Below are 19064 nucleotides of genomic sequence, written 5' to 3' on the forward strand. Positions count from 1 at the left end.
TCTGTCCACAGCGACGCATGCAGACTCTGGTCTGCAGATGGACCAGCTGACTGAGGCCCTGGGGCACCTGCCGCCTGGGACAAAAGAGCCCTGGAGCAGGGGACTGTCCCTATTGCCCCACTCCGTGCTGTATCGGGCACCTCTAGCTGCCAGCACGTGAGGCCGGCACCCAGCTAACTTGAGCGGAAACCGAATGTATTGACAGGCTATCCGGTAACATCAGTTAGTGAAGGGGGGTTGAAGAACAGATGCAGACAGTAACAGGGCAGTGCCAGGAGTTTAGGGAGCAGGAATTAACCCCTACCTTGTCAGAAGCCCCTGGAATGAATGCCCTCTGGCTGACATTTTTTTGTCCTGCTGTCATTTCTCTCTAGACCCAAGGCCCCGGAGAGAGAACTTCACTCAGCCGGGTTAAGCAAAGACAGACCACAGGCTCCCAAGACTGACGAGCCCAGTGTGCGAAGCAGAGCCAGATGAGGTCACCAGGATCCGGCCTCTCCCACGCCTCAGGTGGGGTCCCCCGCGGGGCTGGCACAAGGGCCCCTGCTGCTCTAGCCTCCTGCGTGCTCAGCTTTCATCGTGGGGAGGAAAAGGGTCAGCTTAGGTGCCAGCGTTCCTGGGAAACAGCTCATGGCCTGGCGTTGGCCCTGACGCGGTCGTGCGTCCAATCTGAGCAAAGCACTGTGACCGGAAGAAGGCAGGCTCACCGGCCCGCACCTGCTCCCAGGCTCTCCCCCACGAGTCCCCGCTCTGCGCAGAGCTGACCGCTTCACCAGGCAAACTTGGCCATCTTACCCAAATAAGGGGCCATAGATGCCCAGGTGTCAACAAGACAATAAAGGCCCCACTCTGACAAGCAAACACAGATAAACGAGAGAAGACAGATGAAGAACAATAAAACAGGGCAGCAGTCTGGACGCCAGAAGATGTGTCACAGCCGATGCTGGGGAGAGGAAGGACCCAGGAAGCAAGGGTTGATCGACCACGTGATGGTCTGAGTAAGCAGCTAGCTGGGTTGCTTGCTTGCTTTTTTAAAGATTTTATTTATTCACTTGAGAGAGAGAGCAAGCGAGCACGAGCAAGGGGCAGAGGCAGAGGGAGAGGGAGAAGCAGACTCCCCACTGGACGTGGGGCTCCATCCCAGGACCCGGACATCATGACCTGAGCCGAAGGCAGACGCCCCACCATCTGAGCCACCCCGGCGCCCCCAGCAAGCAGCTTTCTGAAACACACTGGCGCCGGGTCACACGGCTGACCCATCCTCCTAGCAACATAGACGGTAGGACTGTGACATCCCAGCACGTGCTTCTCTCCATCTTCCTTCCCTTCGATTACTGTCAGATGATGAACTTCAACCACATACTACATTTTCCTGGGATCATCCCCTCAAATGAATTATGTGAATAATAAAGTTTCAATATTTTTCATTCGGCAATTAATCTTGGTGAGCGCGAAACTTCATTTAAAGTGCTGGTTCGGTGGCTGGAATCCATTAATCAGCACGGCGAAGGAGCCAGCCAGGCACCACATCAGCTCGGGCAGTGAAATATGGGCCCTTCTCAAAAACCGGGGGATCCTCTCCAGTGGTGAGATGTGTCACACTTGAGGCCCAGCTGTCCCCAGACAGGAGAGTCTGCCTGGCTTGCGGGCCCTTTCTTTCAGATTCTATGTGGGAAAACCTGCTGGTGGGGTTTATCGTTCACCAGAGTGCTCGTGGGAGGAAAGAGATGATGGGAAAACTAGTTCCTAAACCCAAACCAGTCGTTATTAGAGTGGCCAAAACACAGTGCTTATGCACAGAATAGTTTACGTTAAATTAAAAACCATAAGTTATCTCTGCGACACTCCATTTAGTACATCTGAGGTTAAATATGGTTCAAAGCAGCTCTTTCAATTAAATTGTTCTTCCTTGGCTCTAGTAAAGTATATTAAACATAATTTCCTGAAAAGTAACAGAGATCATTACTCCGTTTGCAAATTGATACCATGTTATTAAAAATAGGAAATATTTGCAAGGATAGTTCAGATCACTCTATTTTTGCAGAGAACCTAATATTGGCAGTGAGGATACATCTGAAGCCCAATTTCTGGCCTCCTGGTCAAGGGGGGAAAGAGAGTGTGGGGGAGGGGGGCTGCGGGAGCATCAGAACAAGTGGGGTGAACATGCTGGGGAGTCCCCAGGCTAGTCCTGGGGACCCAGGAAAGAACTTTCCTCGAGTCCTGTGTCTGTCCATTCTGCACCCCAAGGCCCTCATAGCTGGAGAGCTGCAGCCCTGCTAAGCTTCGGGCTGTTTATTCATGTTCAACTTTATGGGTTGTCATTCCACTCACATAAATGGACTTTATGGCCAGAGCTCGCTTTTATCTTTGCCTGTCCTATTGGAAAGGCCTGTAACATTTAGAAATAGCAAGGCCGGCTCTTACCTCTGCTCCCCGAGTCACTGTCACTGAATTATTTCAAGTTCATAAACCAAGCCCCTAAATGGCTTTTCCAAGGCTTGATGTGACTCAAGTGGAACAAGATGGGGTTTGCAAGACTGTTGCCCAGGCCCCGGGCTGGACTGCCATCCTCCAGCGATTTGGCAAGGGGAGGAGCTGAAGGCCCAAGGACAATGATCTGGTGGCAAAGCGAGCTGAAGCCCGTGGCCTTTGGACCCAGGTCCTTTGTAAGGGGCAGAGTTTCGGGGAGCCGGGGGAGGGGGGGCGTTAGGTCAAAGCCACATCTGTACTTGGTGGTAGGCTGTGATGTCAGGCCCACCACAGGGATGCATTTCATCCCCGGGAAACTGCCCAGAGACACAGGGAAACTGCAGATGTGTAGGAGTGGAGGGCCCTGCTCAGATGGGGGAAACACCCCGAGGGTACCCTGGACCCAGACCCATCATCCATGCTGGACTGCGGTGTTTCAAGGTAAACCAAGCACGTGCAAGAATGCTCACTGTGTCTGTGGTCTTCAGAACCACCTCCCCCCCCGCCCAGGAAAAGCCTCTCCCATCCCATAGTGTCATTGCCCCCACCGGGAACCATGAGCATTTGCTCAAGGGCCTAGGGACCAAGCTGCTCGGCTCTGGGTGACGAGGGACGGTGGATGAGCCCTTGGGTCACAGTCACCCTGGCCTGTTCCACCAAGCACGCGGCTCCTGCCAACTCCCTTACAGCCCCTGTGGGTCTGCCTTTGACCTGGACGGCACGCTTATGTGTGACGAGGACAAAGCAGCACAAAGCAAGCAACACTCAAGAAGCGACATCGCAGGGCGGGTGGGTAAGCACGTTGGGAAGTGTGAGATGATTCCAAACGGCCCTCCAAAGGACGGGATCAACTTGCCCTCTGACGGTGTGTGACCGTACCCCCGCCCCAAACTCCCGCCCGTCACTGATCTTACCCAACTAAACACTCGGGCGATCTGGTGAGTTAGAAAAGCTACCTTAGTGGGGCGCCTGGGTGGCACGGCGGTTGAGCGTCTGCCTTCGGCTCAGGGCGTGATCCCGGCGTTATGGGATCGAGTCACATCAGGCTCCTCTGCTGTGAGCCTGCTTCTTCCTCTCCCACTCCCCCTGCTTGTGTTCCCTCTCTCGCTGGCTGTCTCTATCTCTGTCGAATAAATAAATAAAATCTTAAAANAAAAAAAAAAAAAAAAAAGAAAAGCTACCTTAGTGTCGCTTTACGTGCTATTTCCGGACTACTCGAGAGGTACGGCGACTTTTCTGCACGTCGGCCATTCGTGCTTCTTCTGTGAATTGCTCTTTGAACTCTTCATCCATCTTTCTGTTGGGTTGTTGGTCTTTTTAGTATTAAATCGAGGCACTTCTTCATATAATCGGATTAAGGATATCTGGTCGTAGGTGTTGCAAATACTACTCCTCCCAGTCGGCTTCTCTTTCAACCGAGTTTACGGTTTATTTTTTCCTCCAGTGGTGCTCGCTTTTTTCTCCAGAGAAATACTCATTCATGTGCAAGAAGCCAAGGCAAGGATGCCCATTGCAGCACTGTTATTAATAGCGAGACGCTGGAAAAATCCCTCTGTCCATCAACAAGGGACTAGTTATACAAACCACAGCACATCCATACTAACTAACTATCAGCTGCAGAAAAAAGACGAATGAGGCCAATGAGTACACACTGATTTGGAACATTCTGTAAAGCAAATTGCAGAAGAATGTGTATGGGATGATACCACTTAAGTAATAAAATCCTAGCAGATGAAAAAACCTCGACTGCATGCTATTTTTATATGCAGAGATTCATAAACGCATAGAAGTACATCTGGAAGGATCCACAGTACAAAATGCCAGTAGTGACTTTGGGGAGGAGCCTGGAATCAGAGGTGAGTTCCTTAAGGACAAGGATCCACAGTACAAAATGCCAGTAGTGACTTTGGGGAGGAGCCTGGAATCAGAGGTGAGTTCCTTAAGGACTTGAGTTGCATTTTATCTGTGTTTTTAAATTTTTTAAATGTTATATATATTATTATATATATAATAATATATAAAATATTATTTTACCTCTGTTATTTTATCTTTGTCATATTATTTTATCTCTGTTATTTGAATATTTCATAACAAGACTGGGTTATGGGCTTAACGTTTGTGTTTCCCAGATCCATATGTTGAAACCTAACGTCCAACATGATAGTTGAGGAGGCAGGGGCTTTGGGAGGTGCTCAGGTCATGAGGGTGGAGCCCTTATGAATGGGATTAGTGACCTCTTAAGAACAGAGCTTGTTTTCACTGTTGTTTCCACCGTGGGAGGATACAGGAAGAGGTCAGCCATCTGCACCCCTGGGACTTCATCTGAACCTGACCGTGTTGTCACCGTGATCTCAGACTTCCAGCCTCCGGAACCGAGCGAAGTAGATTTCGGTTGTTAATTTGTGGCCCAGTCTATCGTGCTTTGTTGAAGCACCCTGAGCTAAGACAGACTGTACTTCTGTTTTACACAAGTTATTGAAAAAGAAAAGTTGGCATGTAACACAGGCTCCAGCAAATTCTGTGAGATCTGCAAGAAGGCTGGGCCCCCCCTTGGCCCACCTGTTCCACCCTGCGTTGAACCCACGGAGGCAACCCAGAGCCACAGGGAGAGAGGAAGAGCGGAGGAGGAAGTGGGATGTACTGAGCATCTCCTGTGCGTCTGTCCCACATGGACATGTGACTCAGAATCGCCAGAGTTGGGTTCAAGCCTTGACCTTGCCATTTATTACCCGCGTGATGCTGGGCGAGACCCTGAACCATTTAGCTTCTCTGGGCCTTAGGCTCTTCATCGGTGAAGTGGGTGCTAACAGAACAGCCTCAGGGAGCCCGCAGACCTAGCTAAGAGAGAGAGCATGAAAGGGTACACAGATCGAGGGGGCTAGAATAGTTTTCTGATTGTGCAGGTTACAGAATAATAGTTCCATAGGCTGTCGGTGGTGTTGGTTCTTCTCAGGGGAGGAGAGAGGCTGGGAAAAAGCCCAGAGGTTTCTGAGGCTTTCCCTGTCTTCCCTACCTGCGCTTTGAACCTCTGACCCGTTAAGAGTCCTTTGGCAACAGAAGGAAAGTGGGTGCTATCTATGGCATGGCACTCACAGAGTTAAATCCACCAAGGGCGCTAAGGAAGGTTCCAAATGGAGAGGACCCTCCAGGGGAAAAATTAAGATGAGAAGAGCCATCTATTTGGGGCATGTCTTCCCTTTCTGAGACCATCTCCGAGGCGATTCGTCAGTGTCAAGGCTGGCGAGAAAGACCTGCAAAGATCAATTCCTCTGTGCAAGATAAAGAGTGTTAAATAATTGTATATATGTAAGGGGCTTGCCTTCTCATAATTGAAGAGAACAGAGGGAGTCAAGAATATCTCAGGGAGAATGTCTTCTGCTCCATGGCACAGAGTCTGCAGTGTCACGCAGATTGGTTAATAGTTGGCAAAAAGCCAAGGAGCTTAATCAACCTCCAAAGTTTATTATGAATAACCCTCAGAGCTGATGGATCATCCTCAGCAAGAACACCATCCTGCTTATTTTCTCGTTTTTATAAATTGATCTATAACTTTGAATCCTGGTCCTTGAGAGAGCTGCAAGGGACATTAGCAATCAGCAAACCCAGGAGGTTTTTTTCATTTTTGCGACGATTAAATGAGGCTGTTTTTGTTGAAGTGGGGGCAGGGTCACACCTGCTCAGTCCCCACTTCCCTGTCCCCCACAGTGGGCCCACTGTGGCCCCTAAGGCATATCCTTGAAACACAATGGCTCTAAAGAATATGGACTCTATTGATCACCAAACTCCCCCATTTTTCAGATGAGGAAGCTGAGGCCAAGAGAGAGGAAGTGACTTGGCCACAGTCACGCGCCAGGTAAGTGTGGTAGACATGGCTGGTTGCTCACTCAGCAGCCATTGCCCAGCTCCCCTTTTCTTTCTTGAAGAGCCCATCTCACATTAGAGAGGTTTAAAAGGCTGAATTACCCACTTTCCCAGCCTCTCTTCCAGCTAGAGTATGGGCATTGATTTAATTCCACCCAGTTCTGGGAATGGCTTACCTGCCTGGCAAAGAAGAGGCAAACAAGGAGAAATTATCTTTCTTTTTGACTTTTGACATGGCTGTGGTAAGGATGTGATGGCTGGAGCTGCAGCAGCTGTCTTGTAACCATGAAAGCAAAACTCGAGGGTGATTATTATATTAGCTGGGGTCTAGCCTGGGAACAAGAGCCACTCTATGTGTTAAATTAATGCAGGGATTGCTTTCATAGGTGATGGAAGAGCTGACCAAAGGCAATGATGAACCATTCCCTACCCTCATCCCCACCCCAGAGGTTAGCAATTGCAGAATAGTGTTAACACTCCTAGGACTGGAAGGACAGAGGAGAAAGGGGTGTTATGAGAGCCCAGAAGTTGGACTTGGGATCTAGAATTATGGCAAAAGCCTCTTGGAAGGACTGGACAGTTGGGGAGGATAAGGGGGGAAAGTTGTCTGGGGGTGGGGTTTGAACACAATAGAGGTTCAATCACTGCCGGGGATGCACTGGAATGCAGAGAGAGAGGAAGAGAAATGCCCTGACTTTGCTGCTCCACCCCTCCAATCCTCCCTCTGTCAAGGCCTTCCATTGGCCAGACCGTCCCTGAATCCTGGGAATTACAGTTCCCTGAAATGCAAGCAGAGCAGGGAATGGGTCCAAGAGCAAACTGGCAGTGACCCTTTCACCACACTGAGGATGGGAGGGCAGAAAGACAGAGAGCCCTTGTGCCTTCTGAGCCATGGACCAGTCTGTAGCTCGCCTCCTGCTGGATCTCTCATCTGGGGATCAGAAAGGTCCCAATTCTTAAAGCAGTGTGGACTTGAGCAGATTCAATTCTTGCAGCTGAGGCAGCCTTCATGTTGCAGCTGGATCTGAGCCAGAACCCAAGTCTTTAAGCGTCGAGTCCCACTGGCCACTCTCCCCACAGCAGACAACATCAGTCCGCTGCTCACTTGCAGGGGAAGGTGTCCACAGCTTTGGCAGAGGACAGAAAGCGAGAACGTGAGCGAGTCACAGCAGAACTCTGGTCTTGAGCTGGCAGGGCCACATGCCCCGAGTTCTTGAAAAGAAAACCTAGCTCACAGAAGAGTGTGAAAGGCAGGGGAAGGGAGTGTGGCCACCGCCCAGCAGAACAGCTGATAGAGGGTGCCCTGGGGCTCAGCTGGATTGGTCGCCTGGGCCAGTGTTTTTCACGCTTTGTTGAGACCCAGAATCAAACATAAGTTAGCTTGGGAACCCAAAATGGGGTTGGGCGCTCCAAATGCCCCTTCTCCATCCTTTACCAAGGCCCTGAGGGTCTTCCCGGCACTCTGGGGAGCATGATTTGAAGAAAACTGATTGAGTTTACTCAAGTCTGCCTAGAGCCAAGGAAACTGAGACTAGGTTCTCTCTTAGCTGGCTGGAGTGGCAGAAACCCGACTCGACCCTATTCAAAGAAGCCTACATGATGGGGGGTAGGGGGCTTACTGGCTCATCTGGTAAAACTGAGACAGGCGGGGGCAGAGCTGGTCTCAGGGATGTCTGGAACCTGGGCATCATCAGGGTGCCAACAGTTTTCTCTCTCTCTCTCCCCACAGTCCACCCATACCTGTTGGCCTCTGCACGGTGGCTATGTTAAATCTTATGGTGTTCTCTTTTGTGGTCAAGAGTGAGGCTGCCATCATCTCTGGGCTGGAGTATCCAGCTTAGCCCAAGGACAGAATTCCAGCTGCCCCCTTCTCAGTCCAGGATGAAGACTCCTGGGGATGTACGTGGTCCTATGCCCACAGCTTGGACCACTCATGGTGTCAGGGGACTTGGGCTGTCTGGTGGCCCAGCCTTCACCACCAACTCTGTCTGGGGCCTTGAGAGTTGATACCAGAGAATTTGCAGGGACACAGTCATGGTCCCTGGAAAACATGAGGAATGAGGCAGGTCTCCTAGTCTGTACCTGTCCTACATTCCTTGAAACAGTGAGAAGAGTTAGCTTTGGAAGGCCTGGACTGAGCCCTGGCTTGGCCATGGACTTCCATGTGATCTTGGCAGCCCTGGAGTCCCCCTGGTTCTTGGTGTCCCCAGCGATGAAACAGGGAGCTCATTTCCCATCACACAGACTTCCGCGATCATCACATAAGATGAGGAGTTGAGAAATGCTTACTAACTAAACCAAGGAGGAACTTCTACAGCGACTGGTTAGATTTTGGGATGGAGTCCCCTGACACCCAGTTTCACAGTCTGGCCTCAATGCCAGCCCTCTGAGTGACCTTACTGGTTCCTTCCCAGAGGCTCTGAGGGAATGGGAGGGGGAGCACCCAGCTCAGACCTCTCCCCTCCAGATAAGCCCCTCAACTCAGGACCCCGACTGACAGGCCTTCTGGAAGCACCTCCTCCCTGGGACTCTAGTGCTGGTACCAAGCATCTTTATTTCTGGGGGCTGTGATTCTTATTTGGTTAAATAACACATTTAAAAAAATTGTTGTGATTCCATACTGAAGCTTCCCATATGGTTAATTGGAAGTGTTCTCACCAATATTGCAGGCTGTAAAAACTAATGAGGTAAATGGAAAATTTATCAAGTGCCACAGTTAGAAATTAACTTATTGCTTGATGCCGTGCTTATGACTAATGAAGTTAGAGGGGGCTCTTCACACATAGAACAAAACACAGGGGTCGGCCAGCCCTTGACACTGGGGGGATCCTTCTACTTACCCCTCTCCCCTCTCTCCCCACCTCCCTCTGTCAACTATCAGATGGGTAGAGCAAACGACCAGGCTAAGTCTAGATCACCCTAACACAGTGTCTGCATTCAATTAAGTATTATATCACTAATGATAACTATTGCTAGCATTTATTGATGCCTGGTGCCTGGTGCTTTGTATGCATTAGCTCACATGCTTCTCACACCAGGGCTCTAAGGGGGGTGGTATGATTACCCATAAATCACAGACAAGGAGACTGAGGCTCAGAGACATGAGGTCCCACAGTCCTAAGTGGTGAAGCTTCACCAGATGCATTCCACTTAGCAATTCAGGAATTCATTCATTCATTCATTCACTCACTCAATCAGATGACTAATGGTCACTGAGACCCTATGGAATCCCAGGCCCTGCATTCTCCTGGAATCACCAGGATGGAGCAGGGTGTGATAAAGGATATGGATGTCAGTCTGGCTCTGACTGCCACTTGCTGGCTGTGGAATTGTGGTGGACCTTCCAGCTGGCTCTCCAGACCCCCTGTGCCCCACCGTACTTTGCTCTGTGCCTGGCAGCACTGGCCTATATGGCCCACATTTGTTAGCTTTCTTGCTCTCAAGCTTCTGGTCAACCTGAGCCTACGGGAGGCAGTGACCAGAGGTGACATGGGAGGAGAGTGGGGGAAGGTTCTTCAGTTCCTTCCTTTCTGGTTGGCCTGCCCCCCCATACACACCTTAGACTAAAGTGGCTTTCCAGAGGCTTTCTGCATATAAATACCCCACTGTGGGTCCCAGAGGCTCTTCCCTTCCCTTTTTCAGGCATAGGGGAGGTCAGGGCTCCCTGCTGTCACTAGCCTGAGAGACTGTACCATCTCTTGTTGGTTGCCTTAAATCTTGCCTCCACTTTTGGGAATTGCCCCTTATAACTCTCCTGACATGAACATTTCGAGTGGTATCTGCCCTGTTGGGATGTGACACAGCGATGGGGTGATTTTACTCAAGTGGTTGACTTGGGTCAGTTCCCTCACCTGTAAATGAGGGGCAATCAATCACTGTTGTGAAGATTACAGAAACTCCTTTGTGTAAAGTGCTCAGTACAACGTTCAGCACACAGTAGATACTCAATGCATGCTAGCTCTCCTAATTATTAAGACAGGGTCCTGCTTTTATGGGCAAAGTGCAGTGATTCTTAAACTTGAGTTTCCAATACAATCACCTGAGATGCTTGTTAAATGTGCTGAGTCCAGGCCTAGCCCATAGGCCCAGGACAGCCCTGCAGGAGACAGGGAGGCCCTTCTGGACAGACTCCAACCGCACCCACAGGGAGCACCACACAGAGGGAAGCAATAGGGAGTGGGCGTCTTCATGGGTGGGGTGGCTAGTCTGGGAAGGCGTTCTGAGCTGCCGTTGAACTGAGACCGATGTGGACACACACGGAGCAAGGATGCTCAGGCCAGCACAGGCTGGGAGGTGACAGAGCAACTTGAGGACTTAGGGCTGCCAGGAAGTGGTGGAGACGGGGCCCTGGTAGGCCGTGCACTGGAGCTTAGACTTCACCTTTCGGGGAGAGGAGTCCCTGCAGGGTTTTTACTGGAGAAGTGACCCAAAGTGGGGAGACCAGGGAAATATTTCTCCAAGCGTCAGTCCCCTGCCTTATTGAAAATGGTAGAATCCTGGTGGTGGGTGGGTGGTAGGGAGGGATCTGAACTTTTTCCAGACTCTATGAGATTTGGGCCCCATTAGAATAAGAGGCCCCCCGACCTGGGAGCTTGCTGTAGTGACAGGAAAGATGAGAATCTGGACCAGGGTGGGATAAGGAGAGCAAACGAGAGGAGTTCAGGGGGAGGGAGGAGTCATGCCCCAGGGGTGGATTAGGTGAAGGTGGGGCAGAAGGAAGCCCCCCTGCTGTGGAGGAGGCTTTGCTGGAGGGGAAGACCAAGGGAGCGGGCATGTTCAGGTTTGGAGACACTGAGCTGATTCTATCATATATCGAGGATGTGTTCTTCCCTTTCCATCAGCTTTACTCCGTGGATTCCTCATGTCTTCCTTTCTCTCTTCAGAGACTCCTTGCCACTGCCACCCACTGTCCCAGTCGGGTCGCCAGGAACAGGACTGCTCCTCTGACATCTCACAAGGTCCCCTCTGGGGAAAACTGGAACTGAAGCAACATTTTCTTTCAGAGATCAGGTCTTGGTTGGGTTCCAGCAGGTGGGGCGTTGCATGGAAAGAGCATGGGATCTGGGGTCCGACAGCCTGGGTTCGGATCTTGTCATACTCCTTGGGGGATGGTGGGCAAGTCGCTTCGACTCTGGCCCCTGGTCTCCTAATCTGGGAAATAAGGCCAGCATTGCTGGCTCACGGAGATAATGCACATGGTCAACCTGTCAACTAGACAGGCGGTGTCGACGGGAGACAATGATGTGATTTGAAAAGGGTCCAGTGCTGTGGATTCGGAAATAGGTCACTGCATTGGACCCGGCCAGAGTAGATCTGCTTTCAAGTTAAGCTCCCAAGAGCCTCTCCAAGAGGCGTGGCCCATGCAGTGGGGGTGCTGCTCCAGAATGCAGGACTTCTCTGTGGGCAGGGCCAAGCCAGCAACCAGGGGTGACAGATTGGTGACTTCCTCAAGCAATTCAAGCAAGGATCTGCTTTGGTCCTCTTGACTTCCCTAGAAACCTTTGAAAGCCACCCCCACCCGACCCCGCCGACAACCATGTTGACTTTGGCCCCGCCCTACTCAGGCTCATGCCTTGAGTGCCTGCTATCCTCCCTTTAGTCCATCTTCCATGTCTCCAGCACATTCTCCCCAAGTCCACCCTGCACCTGACTCCACAACTGCTTGCTTTTCTTTCCTTTGGTTCTTTTTTTCTTTTTTTAAAGATTTTATTTATTTGAAAGAGAGAGAGTGAGAGAGAGAGAGCATGAGCAAGGCAGAAGGACAGAGGGAGTGGGAGAAACAGAATTCCCAACAAGCAGGGAGTCCAACACAGGGCTCGATCCCAGGACCCCGAGATCACGACCTAAGTTGAAGGCAGACGCTTAAACGACTGAGGCACCCCGTTCCTGTGCTTCTCTGTAGCTCATGCCCTCCTCCCACCTTCTCCCACTCCCTTCTGTGCCAGCCAGCCTCCATTCTGCTCTCCACCATAACCCCCACAATTCAGGGCCCTTTGCCTGTTGCCTGCATTTAGGACAGTTAGTGGCCCCCTTTGACCAACAACCAACAAATACCAAACCAACACTTCCATGTGAGTCACTGCCTTTCTCTGACTTTTACTTTTACACAGAGAAAGAATGTATTGATCGCCAACGGCTACGGTCACCATTATAAGGGGCCGGCCAGCCAAGTCACTCCCCACCTCCCTGCGCTTGCCTGTGCCTGCGGAGCCCATGGTAGAAGGGGCAGATGCAGATTAATAGGCCTCAAGATGCCATCCGTTTCTGGAGGCTCCTTGGGGGCAGAGCCTGTGACTTGGTCCTCAGGGGTCCAGGTCCAGTGTCTGGCTCGTCTGAGGTTTCTTGCATGTTTCTTGAGTGAACGAAACCAGATGGAGCCATCATTTTCAAGTCGGTGACAATGTATTGAATGCATCGGTGTGCATAGTGCTAGGGACTCTATAAAAGAGAGTGAGACCCAATCCCTGACCCGGGGGAGCTACCAGCTTTGTGGCAGAAAGAAAACGCACACACATTGATCTACCGCTCTGTCAGCATGCACGAACACTAATGCTCCTGGTCTCTATCCGTCCCAGAAGACGTGGCTGTCATCGCCTCCTCCCTGGACCGCTGCAGCTGCTTAGGACTGATCGCCATGCAGTTGGCTCCCCTCCTCTCCAGTCTCTCCAGCACATTAGGTCAGAGGAAGCTTCCGGATCGAAGTGCCATTCACAGCATGGCCCTGCCAAGCTTCCACGTCTCCCCATTATTTGTGAGTGAACCGCAAGTTGCCCACTTACGATGGCCCTTTTTAAAAGGCCTTCTTGTTTGTCTAGCTTTTTTGTCCAGTCCCTCTTGTACTCCGTCCTTACACAGCCACACTGGACACCCACCATTCTCGGGATGTGAATGCCATTCCAGAGCATCATTTCCATATCTCTCCACCACGATCTCCTCCCACTTCGAGCCCTCCTTTCTCCAGGAAAACTCTCGGTTACACAACTTGGGAAGAACCTCTTCCACTTTAAAAATTTCATGGTACAAAATTCTAAATCAGTGACCGCACCCAAACTTGGCCAGCAAGCAGCAAGCGGGCAATCTCTTCTACCGTCTGTGGAGTCTGAACTGATACCATCATTCAGAAATCCAACTCGGCATATGTATCAGAAGATTTTAGAATTCTCTCCATAAACCCAGTAAGTCCACTTGTAAGTCTATTTTATGGAAAACACTGGAAATGCCATCAGAGAGCCCTACGTAAGAAGATGAGCAGCCGTGTTACTTACATGTTCCCCGAATGGAAACAGTGTGGAATCTCAACTTCAGATGTTCATTAAGAGGGTCGCGGCTCAATATATCACAGCATGTCCCTGGGATGAAATATGCAATCGCATACAAATTGTGTTTTCAAAGAGTATCCAGTGGCATGGGAACCTGCTTGTGGTATAATACCCGAACAACATAGGCAATTTGTAAAACATAAATATTTTTAAATAGGCACAAAGGCCGGGAGGAAATAGGTTAAGAGGTAGATAGTGATTCTCTCTAGTTGGTGATTTACAGATTACTTAAAATTTCTTCTGTACGATCTCTATTTTTTCAGCTTTCTATTTGTATAGCCTTTCTGACTGAGATTAAACCGCTTTCTTTTCAAAAGAAAGCATGGAGCTTTGTATATTTCTTATGGAGAAATTCTCCTGCCATGATTTACAATTTAGGGGATACTTGTCTCCATTTTATCAGATAATAAATCCCTAAAGGACATATACTGTCTTTTTTTTAGCTCACTTTTGAGGGCCCTAAAAGCCTAGTCCATCTTTGGATGTAGTAGGACCTTGTTAACTAGTTAAAGGAATTGGATTAGCTNCCCCGGGGGGGGGGGGGGGGGGGGGGGGGGGGGGGGGGGGGGGCATTTCGGGCACAGGGGGGTGCCTCACAGAACACAACGGGTCAGTAAGGGGCAAACAGCCGTTGGCAGACACCCAATTCTGGTCATTCCATTTACTCATCTGGAAATGGTTCCATAAATTGAATAGTTGATTGCTGTACAAAATCTTTTTGTTCTTTAAGAACTTAACTCTTGTTTTTGCTTAACTATTGATTTTCATTTCTTGCTGATTTTTTGGGTCTATTTATAGACACTGCTCTGCAGATTAAACTTCTGCCTTTTTTTTTTTTTTTTTGGTTAAACCCTCAAACCATCTCCCTCTCTTCCCTGTCTCTTTCATTTTTATATTTCTTAACCGGATGAAGACGGCTTTATCGTCTCAGAATCTGATGAAGTTTGAAATTGAACATGGATAGGCAATCCTCACTTTATGATTAAGCCTTTTAAATAAATTTGCTATTAGGAAAATTAAGATCTCCACGGACTTGAATAGTTCTCTGCCCTTTGCTCTCTTCTTGGATCTGTACTCATGAGACGAATTCTTCATTTCAATTCACGGTTCTGGGTCCCGACACGGTCATTTTCTTTCACTCACTCTTCTAAGGTCTGAAGCGAGCGAGCCACCAGTCTGCCCCACCCTCTCCTACCCCTCCCTGGCAAAAGGACCCTATAGGTCATTAATTCCAGAGGCAAGAAAACACAGAGATCACTGATTTCTGGGTACGTGGTCCTCCCCCAATCTGGAGAAAGAGGCCTACTCTGCCTCTGGGGAGGTGAAAGCAAATTTTAACCTGAGTGTTAAGGTTAGGGATACGTGGTAGATTTCTGTCCCTTCTGTGAGTGAGATAATAGGAGACTCTCTGTTCCCAACTGTAACTACACCAGGGTCGTTGCTCAATTAGATCATTCATGGATTCATGGGTTCATGGATTCATTCATTCGATAAATGTTTATGGAGCACTTAGTAGGGCCAGGAGATGCCATAGGCTCTGAGGACAGTGATGAGCAGAGCTGAGCTGGCTCCTGTCCTCCTGGAAGGCACCATCCCACGAGTGGTGACAGGGGTAGGGGCATTCATCAAAAACCACACAAATGACATTTTCAACTGTGGTAAGTACTTCCACAAGGGCCCAGGTTCCGAATTTAGCTCTGGGAGTGAGTGGGTCCCCCATCGTCTTGCCTCTGCAACCTCCTTCATAAAATGGGGACAATGCCAGCTGCTTTCTGAGGCACTTGGGGTGCTCCGAGGATGGAAAAGGAAGCACACACAAACGGAGGCATTTTCATAAAGTCTTTGCCCTTTACATCCCCCTCCCACCGCACTTGGAGACATCTGTGTTCCTGGCTGGGATCCCTCTGCGTGGGCTGCGGGCAGGCTGAGATGGGCCCGGGCGTGGAGCCCCGGCTCGGCGGGACTGTGGCAGGGGACCTGTCTGGTGGAGGCAGAGCTCAGCCACCCTGCAACCAGGAGTCAGAGCCAGGAAGAACAGCCAGGCTGCGGGAGACAGCCCCTCCTAGCAGCCTCTGGAACCCTCAGCAGCTCGAGAGTCACTTGCCTGGGGCTCCCCCATCTTCCCCCCTCTGGAGGGTCGTCAACCTCAGACCAGAGACGGAGACAGGGAGGGGACAGAGTGTCTGCATCCACGCTCAGGGCCACACAGGGATCAGAGCCAGATCTAAGATTAGATTGGGTAGATTTCTGGCTCTGCGATACACATTGAAGCCCCAAACCCATGCTGTTTCTTGGCAAAGCCCCTCCACGTTCCTTTAACTCAGACCCGCCCTAGTTTGTCTCTGGAAATATTGCAGCTGTCATAATCATTGTTCTAATAAAATACTCATCTGACGATCTATTAGTAAGGCTTACTGTTGACAGGAAATGTGCATTTGCCATATTTCCCATTATATTGTCTATTTCCTGCCTCATTTTTCTTGGGAGGGCAGGAGTCACTGGAGATAATAGCATATTGACAGAAAGAGAAAGCAAGGGAAAGAGATCGTTGAAAGTAGGAGAGTTTAGCTCTGTTCGCCTGTAAAGGTTTCCAGCAGGAAATCCACACTCATTTCCCGTCCACTTGCTAAAACAGCATTTGCCCCTTCCTTACTCCTTCTCTCCTTAAACAAATTGTCTCCCTGCCCTGAGGGCTGACTCCCTGGTCATATGATGAGGGCCCAGCCTGTTGTTTCTGGGGGCTGTGGTCGGGGGAGCTGCTTTAAGAATCTAGAAGAAAATGTGAAATGAACTGTTTCCCTTGTACCACAATCAACAAGACCTAATGGAGGATGGTATAACAGGAAGGCACAAAGCACCCTGTTTTCTAGAAACTTCTTGCCCACAACCTTTTCTGTTTTGATATCAAGTTGCAAATAGTGCATCACCAGGAAAAAAACAACACTCAAAGGCGGTGGTGTGCCAGAAAATGTGGGTAAGTGGCCCCTTGCAGAGAGCCCACATCTGTGGATGGGAATGTTTCGGCTGCCTGCGGTCCCACCGCACCCTGGCGCGCCCTCGGGAAGCCCTGGTGTTGCAGAGTCCTGGAGCCTTGCGGGTGGTGGGTCCCCGGGAGGGTGAGGGCTCAGACAGCGAGGCGGACTGAGCGCTCTCAGCAGCAGGATGAGTGACAGGAGAGGCCAGAGACTCCCCCAGTTCCCACGGCTTCTGCCCCGGAAGAGCAGGTGCAGCCACGGTTGGGAATGGGGGGTGCGGCGGAGGTGGGAATGATCCAGGGTGACCAACCGGCCCAGTTTGCCCGGGGCTGGCCTGGCTTTAGCACTGAAACCCCTCAGTCCCAGGAAGAGCAGGATGTGTGTGTGGGGGGGTGACCCCACAAATGAGAATGTTAACAGTCATTGCAATGCTTCCTAACTCCATGTTCTCTGAGCTAGTTCCCAGTGGTGAAGAAAGAGGATTGGGAAGTTATGGAAACTCGATTTAGATAGTCGTGGGTAAACGGGACCTCGGTGGAGGCCTCTCGCGGGGCTCAGGCTGGCTGGGGGAGGGCGGGGGGCGGCCGGCTGCTCGCAGCCTCTGGCTGCTCGCATTCCTGCGAGGACAGCGCCCCCTGTGGCAGGAGGCCCTCGGCACCCTCCCCGCCTGGGCCCCATTCCGACTTCCGCACCCTGGGGCTCAGCAGCTCCAGGAGGGCTGGCCACGCAGGCAGGGGCGTCTTCAGGCGTCACTGGCGAAGTGAGGGTGAGGGACAGGCACGGACCCCAGGGGACCCTGCCTGCTCTGCCTCCCCACCCCTCCCATCCCGGTCCAACCCAGCCTGGGCCGGGCGCTCTCCTCTGTTTCCCTTCGAAGAATTTTCCTACGGAATTTTAATCGTTCCTCCCACCCCGTGAGCCCAGGAGGGCCTGGCGGATGGCAGACACCTGCCTTCCAGTGGTGGTACTTCTCTCTCCTCCCAGGAAATTCTGAGTCCCGAATTAGGAAGCTTGTTTGCAATGGATGCTATGTGTTACATTTGTATATCTGTATATTTATCTGGCTTTTCAAGGCTAGAACTTGAAAATAGAAATCTTGAGAACTCTGAGGGCAACAGAGAAGTAAACAGGAGAGAAACGTTTCTGAGAGCCTACTGTGTCCTTGGTGCTGGGCCAGGGCTGGGGACCCTGGGTGAGAAGGATGCTCGTCCTCAGGACGTGTGACAGGTGCACATCTGAAACCATACTGGGGGCCCCTGAATAAGCTGCTGTTGTTTCCCCAATGCTTCCAGGTACATGCACGCTGAGGCCTCAGCAGCAAACCTTCCCAGACATGAAGGCTGACTTGGGGACCCTACTATGTGCTTCCAGCCCTTAACCAGTATTTGCTTCTTTCAGAACAGGCCACATTGCCTTGCTCTGTGGCTGACCTGGCCTTGCCCTCCCCCAGCACTGTGAAGGGGGGGATCATCTCTGTCTTGTTCACTGTTGTGTGCCCAGAATTTAGCACGGTGCCAGGCAGGTAGTAGGCTCTTAATGCATGCAATAATTACCACTATAAAAAAGCTTTAATTGTGTGACCACACTCTGTGGCAAGCACGTTACATATACTATTTGATTTATATTCACATTAACCTCAGAAGTTCAAGACTTCATTTTTTAAAAAAATTTTAAAAATTATTTATTTGACAGAGAGATACTGTGCATGGGAGCTGGGGGAGGGGCCGAGGGAGAGGAAGAAGGAGGAAGCAGACTCCCCACTGAGCGGGGTGCCAGGCTAGGGTGTGGGGGGTTGGGTCCCACGACCCTGAGATCATGACCTGAGCAGAAATCAAGAGTTGGAAGCTCAACCAACTGAGCTACCCAGGCGCCCTAAGAAGTTCAAGTTTTTAAAAGCGATTGTGGTAAAATACACATAACATAAAATTTAGCATTTCAACCTTTTGAGTGTGTAATTCAGTGGCATTAAATATATTCACGCTGTTGTGCAACCATCACCACCACCCATTTCCAGAACTCTCTTTGTCCTCCCAAACAAAAACTCGGTACTCATTTACTAGTAACTCCCCATTTCTGGTCCCCAGCCCCTCACAACCGCCATTCTACTCTGGGTCTCTATGAAGTTGACTCCTCTAGGGACTTCACGGAAGTGCAATTATGCAATATTGTTCTTCTGGTCTGGCTTATCTCACGTGGCATAAACGTCTTCAAGGTTTATCCACGATGTAATATGTCTCAGAATTTAATCTTTTTTATGGCTGCATAATATTCCACTGTATGACCATATACCACATTTTGTTTATCTGTTTACCTGTTGTTGTTTAATTTTTTGAGTAATCTCTACACCCAATGTGGGGCTCCAGCCTACAACCCTGAGATCAAGAGTCGTACATGCCACTGACAGGCGCCCCACACCCATTTACATGTTAAGGGATACTTA

Source organism: Ailuropoda melanoleuca, chromosome 6, assembly GCF_002007445.2.
Source record: "Ailuropoda melanoleuca isolate Jingjing chromosome 6, ASM200744v2, whole genome shotgun sequence".
In the NCBI taxonomy this organism is placed as follows: domain Eukaryota; kingdom Metazoa; phylum Chordata; class Mammalia; order Carnivora; family Ursidae; genus Ailuropoda; species Ailuropoda melanoleuca.